The following is a 6,982-nucleotide window of genomic DNA, read 5'->3' on the forward strand; positions in this document are numbered from 1 at the left end:
CCTTTGTATGGCTGACCATTTCTCATTTTTAACATTCTAATTTTGACTTAAATTAACCCAAATTAGATTCCAAGAACTCTAATCTACATCATTTTCTAAAATCAAGAGAGTAAACAATAAAAAGAGTTTAATTAATCTTTCTAGGATTAAGAAGGGCTGGAATGTAAAGAAGAGAAGGGGTGGCCTTTTCCTCAAAGCATAGCATTTGAATTTCATTCAATCAGCTGTAAAACATGAAAGTCAAGAAAACCATAGATTTAAAATTAAACAAGTAAGAAAATTAACATACGTAGAGCTTGTAAGCTCTCCTTTGGCTTGAGGGATTGAGGGTTCTACTCTTGTTTGAAGCAAGAGTGGCCACCAATTCACTTTGGAGAGGATTAGGCCAAAAACAATTGAATTATTAAGAAATTCAATGTAGATGGCTCGGGACAGGAGGAGAGTAACAGTGCATAAAAACCATTAAGCTTTTACAAAAGGGGGAGGCTTCTTTTTATAAGAAAAAGTGAGCCTCTAACCAAGCAAACTGATTCTAGAATTTTCTAGATGAGTTTGGTCAATTTTTGACCATTTTTGGGTCAGTTCAGCTTACTTTTTGGATCTAGTTTTGAAATAGGAGAGAGGAGAGATGAAACATCTCATTTTATTGATTTAAAATTGGAGGTAATGATTCATGAGGGGAGATCCCCACACTGAGGTGTCAAAATTCAATTTTTAAATCCTTTTCTTTGGTCCTTAGTCCACTCTTCATCTTAAGTGAGCATTTACTCATTTTTGGGGGGGTTTTTCTTTTATTCTTCAATTTATCTCCTCCCTACATTTGGATTAATCCTACTGGTCCATTGGAACCTTAATCCAAATTTTTCAAAAAATCTAGACCATTGGGCTAAGGTCCTTTTTATCCAATTTCAATTTATTCCAATTGCACATTGGAAAGTTCTTTTTGAATTTCTGTTTTAGGGGAAATCATTTTAATAAGAAGGCATATTTTTTCATCCAAAGATATCTAAAAATTGAATTATCTCTCTCTAGAATATTCTCTCTCTTTAGGCCAAAATAGAGAGAAATAAGATCTGTTATTATTCTGAAAAGGGGATTGATTTTTGGTGGAGAAACTGGACATCTTGAGGGGCTAGGGAGGAATCTTACATCCTACGCCACTTAAAAAATGTGAGATGTCCTCATCTTGCAAACTAGAGGACAACTCTTTCCCTTAAGATCCAACTGATTCTGGGGTTCCTTATAGTCTAGTCAACCCAACAGAATCCTGGGATAAAGATCCCTTATATAGAACTCATCATCAGATAACAATTCATTCAGATTATATCATTCATATCTTTGACACAATAATGTTCCATTAGACCGAAATTTTCATGTGAACAGTCCTCCATGGAAATTTCAATTATACAGATTTTTAATTTGACATCCCTTAACTTGATCCATTGGGTCAAGTGTTAACAGTAGCAATTTTTCAACACAATCCACTAATCTCATAGTGATTTGCTAAAGTCATTATCATCATACTAGTTACGAACATCATCATAGGGACTCGTCCCATTCATCCTCATTGTGGTTTTTGCTCAGCTTATCACTTTTCAACCAAAATTCAGGAATCATCATTTTTCAATTAGAATCCAAATCAACTCATCAGTTCTCAACCAGAATTTTAAAATCATATCAACCACATTCGAATTCATCATCTGGATAGCATTTTTGCTTATAATTTCAAGATCTTAGATTTACTCATATATACTGCCAGTAAAGAGCTCCAGCTATACCCTCGGTATATATGGGTAGTCGTGGTCCTTGGAACTATAAGCTAAATACCATCATGTCTAGGCCTCAAGCAAGTCAAGGACTCCATACAATTGCGGTACTTCCATCTAAAGACCCAATTATCAATTTATGAATTTCATTCTGAATATCAATTTGTATGAATTTCATCACACAATTTCAAACTTTTACTGCTACTTCATAAATTTATGACATTTTTGGCTTCCCAGTTGATCCACTTTAGCCAATTCGCTTTGATACTAGCTGAAAGATCCCTGTTTCCAATGCGAAATGAATTTTGGGGTGCTAGCAGCGGAAGTAGCACTTCTTGCACGGGGCAAGGTCTCTCACTCGGGGCCTCACCCACCACCACGGATATCCAGACAAGGGACTAATCCCTTGATTCTTCCAAAATTGAACCCGAAAAAACTTCCCTCGCCCAGAAAGCACGGGCGATTCCTCCAGGATAATTTTTCTCTAACGTACTCAAAAGGCTTAACTAACTGAACTGATCTAACCGAACTCGTAAGTCCCATAGTCAAATCAAGGAAAAGATTGCACTTGGATCATAGAGACCAATGCTTTTTTCCTCATTGAGAGGCACAGCCATTGATTCTTTTCTATAGAACAATTTTTATCTGGGATTTACTTCATCTATCGTACCATAACAGAATTTAGTCTCTTTTTAGGGCTCCATCAGTCCAGCCCATCCAGTCCCCCTGGGGGTTAGCCAACTGCCCAACCACTGTAGTGATGGGATCCAATTAGGAATTTGTTTAGGTTTTGTCCCGGGTACTAGGGAAAAGAGTTCCCAAGTCCCCTAGCCGGATATTCATGCAAACTTAAAACTAGTCACACCCCTTACACATCACCTTTTTCACAGATTCAACTGTCTTTAAAACAATCATTTAATGAAATCATAGTGTCACTGATTATAATCCTCCAAAATATCCGATTGAATCCTAATTTCCAATCATTCCTTCATCTTAGTACTCATGGCATCATTGGTAACCAGAACGCTCACCACCTGTCCACTCAGGGGCCTTTTCAATAGTTCCTAGCTCATAGTACCTGGCAATATTTTCACTTATAAAAATCAAAATGGAATCTTTGTTGAAGATCAGCAAGATCAGCCCCAATAGATCCATATAAAAGAGCCGTGGACTCATCCGTTGAGGACCAGCAAGGTCAATCAACCAGATCCATGCCCGAATTCAGAAAAACAACTCTTACTCCTTGTTCCGATATCTTTCTCGATGCACATCTGGATATCTTTGGTGACCTAGAGCCCAAGAACCGTACGGTCAGCACCCTCTAGGATCCTTCATAGGTCACCTAGAACTTCACTCATAGGCTGCTTCCTTGGTCCCTTATCCACCGTATCGGAAGCTCACCATGGTCAAGACCTCAGCGGACCTTACTACTATGCGAGACGTCCTCCGTTGACTCTTCGTCAGCTATTGCAACTTTATCAGCTAGGTCTCCACAACCTCATTCACAAGACGATCAAAATGCTTCCCCAGCATTCTTGACATAAAACAGTCATTTAAAAATAGGTCATAAATAGAGTTTCTATAACAAACTCCCCACATCAATTCTTTCACATACTTCCACATCCATCCTTTCACATACACATCCACATCCATTCTTCGCATACACATCCACATCCATTCTTTCACATACATCCACATCCATTCTTTCACATATACATTCACATCCATTCTTTACATATCATCCACTCACAACCCATATCATTCATTTACATCCTAATTCACATGACATCTCATCACATCTATTCATATCACATCTCATCACATCTATTCACATCACATCCATCCATCCATTCATTCACATTTATTTGATTCACATCACATCTCAATATATATATATATATATATATATATATATATATATATATATATATTTGAAACTCAATGAAAGATATATATATATATATATATAGAGAGAGAGAGAGAGAGAGAGAGAGAACCACACAGAGCTTCAATGGAGACTCATTAGCAGCATAGAGAGAGCGAGAGGCTTGTAATCACTTCTCAGAGTGGTGGAGTTGTGAGACCGTTTCAGTTTGTTTTGATGGACTCATTAGCATCATAGAGAGAGAGAGAGAGAGCGAGAGAGAGAGAGAGAGAGAGAGAGAGAGAGAGAGAGAGAGAGAGGGAGAGAGAGAGAGAGAGAGAGAGAGAGAGAGAGAGAGAGAGAGAGAGAGAGAGAGAGAGAGAGAGAGAGACCCATATCACTTCTCAAAGTGGTGGAGTCGTGAGACCGTTTCAGTTAATTTATTTTTCCCCATTTTCCTTTAATTTTACTAAATTTTCAAGTCCTTTTTAACACACTAATATTTTAACTATGTTTTTAGTGATAGCTCAATAGTTGGTGTCCATGGACACCAACTATTGAGCCACTATTCCATGCTTTCACCCTGCGGCCTAGTGAGAGTTACAACCGTATGTGAATGTAGGTATAGTCGGGGATAGAGAGAAAGAATGGGTGTTCACTTGTAGAGGAACAAGCATTCATGAGCCAGAAGGTTAAGGATGGGGATAGGCTCAGGAATGGATGTTCCCTGATGGAGAAACGATTGTTCGCTTATGAGGAGGAGAACGGCAGTTGGTTGGTGTCATCAGAAAGTGTAAGATTTCTCCCTCTAGCTTTTGTGGTGTGCAGGTGTAAGAACCTCCCCTTCTGATCTTATAATTATTCCCCTCTCTAAAATAAAAGAAAGTTCCTGTTTTACCATGTTTTGGCTTGGAGCAAGAAAATGTCTAGAGGGAGGTAATTCAAAATTGAGATATTTTTGGATATAAAAATCCTCCTAGTGTCTAAAATGGTTTCCCTTGAAATAGAAATTCAAAAAGAACTTTCCAATGTGTAATTGGAATTAATTGAAAATAGGTATAAAGGACCTTAGCCTAAGGGTCCAAATTTTTAGAAATTTTTGGATTATGGTCTAATTAAGGTTCCTATGGACCAATAAGATTAATCCAAATGCTTGAGTTCGACTTCACCGTCTCGCCGATGATGCGAAAAGGCTCACAACATGTCTTGGCTGACCACATGCCCCGCATCCCCAATGGAGAGCCGCCGTGGGAGTTGATGACGACTTGTGTGTTGAGATATCGAGCTCGTCTAGTGAGGCGGTGGACACTGATGACCCGCCTAGGGGATAGGCCCCACACTTACACCACTGGCATGGTTGGTGAGATCTTGGGTAATATGCGACCAATGGGATGACAGGCTGTGTGACAGCCATTCTAGAGACTGGCATAGTTATAGCGCCAGCTCATTTAGTTGGGTTCATACTATAGAGAACCTATGTATGTATTGGTTGAGTACCTTTCATATTATGTGTACTCTTATCTTGTATATGGTGTGTTGAGTGTTGAGTGAAGAAGAAGTAGACTTTTAGCCTCTCAGCTTGTGTGTTCTCTATTAGGATTTTGTGAGTGTGTGTGTGCTTGCAAGAGCTCAAGCTCTCTTCCCCCCTGCATCTTTTCATGGTATCAGAGCCTGGTTAGTGCTAAGGATTGAGCTACAAGCAAGAGAACCACAGGAAGCGGTACGAGGGTAAGAGCTTCAACTACTCTTCCCTATTTGTGTTGGTGATTACACCCTTGTCGGGAGCTCTACGGGAGGCACCGGCAAATGATCTCTGATTGAGGAGCTTTCTTCGTGGGAGTAAAGCTATAGGACAACTATATTGTTCTATTAGACTTCATTTTCAGGGCCGAAAACGCGTTTAGGGCGCGTCTGGACCTCCGTTTTTCAGAAAGCAGGCGATTTCGAGCACTGCGGGTAAGTCATCGATTCTCTACAGAACTCTGTTTTAAGAACTGCAGGAAGACAGATTGACTGTGCAGACACAGTGGGTGCTGCAAAGAGGTCAATAGTTGCCATTGGGTGTATGTATGCACATTGAAGTCACTGGTTGTGACATTTGAGAGTACTACAGTACCGCTGCAGAAAATACAGCAGTTTGTGCAAGACAAACCAGAGTGCTATTTCTGGTAAAATTGTGTGTTTGGCAAGATGTCAAATGATGGCATAACCCAGATTGTGGCTGAGAAGCTTGATAAGAATAACTTCCATGCTTGGAGGTTCAGATTGACGAATTTCCTGATGGGAAAGGGCTATTGGGACTACATAGAAGGTGAGCATGAAGAGGCGCCGGAGATACCGGACATAAATCCGACTGCTCTGCAGATGTGAAAGAGTTTAAAGACTGGAACCAAGGAGCAAGGAAAGTTATGTATTGGCTCTCCATTAGTATACAGGACACCATGATTGGGCACATTCAGGATGCCAAGTCTCCCAAGGAGGCATGGGACACCTTGGTTGTTAAACTATATGAAACAAATACCAAGGCACGCAAGATACAGTTGAAGAACGAACTTCATAAAGTGGAGAAAAAGAGCATGTCAGTGAATGATTATGCATTGAAGAGATAAAGGGTATTGTGGAATCCCTTGCATCTATTGGTGTGTCAGTAGATGATGATGATAAGGTGGAAGTCTGTCTACGTGGTCTCGGGCCACAATACAAGGCATTCAAGATGTCTATTCAGACTCGGGAAAACATTCCCAACTTTACAGATTTGGTGTCCATGCTGATCATAGAAGAGAAGAGCTTGGGTGAAGACCAACAGTCTTCACAAAACAAAAACAGTTCAGAGCAACAGGCCTTCTACACAAGTTCAGGTAGAGGACGAGGTAGAGGAGGTCGTGGACGCGGTCAAGGAGGTTGCCGCACAGGTAATCAGAATTATGGCCAGCAACAGCAACAACAACAGTCCCAGAATACACAACAACAACAACAACAACACGCAGGTGGAAGAGGCAAATTCAGAGGCAGGGGGAGTCAAAGAGGCCGTGGAAATTGGCAAAGGCAATATAGTGATGCACGTGAATGCTATTATTGTGGTAAGCTTGGACATGTGCAAGCAGAATGTTATAAGAAGCAGGCTGACACATGCAAAATGGAAAAGTGCAGCAAAACAACTATGCATCCTCAAGCAGAAATAATGAGGATAATGAAACGTTGTTTGTTATGCAGCATGTCATGAATGCCATGTCTGAAAATGTTGAAGCAGCACAAAAAGATGATGTATAGTATGTGAATTCAGGTGCTTCGAACCACATGACAAGTCATGGGGGAGTGGTTCAAGGAGATGAAAAACCTTAAAAGACCAGGT

Source organism: Cibotium barometz, chromosome 40 (assembly GCF_041138505.1).
Source record: "Cibotium barometz isolate CiBa-2024 chromosome 40, ASM4113850v1, whole genome shotgun sequence".
Lineage (NCBI taxonomy): Eukaryota > Viridiplantae > Streptophyta > Polypodiopsida > Cyatheales > Cibotiaceae > Cibotium > Cibotium barometz.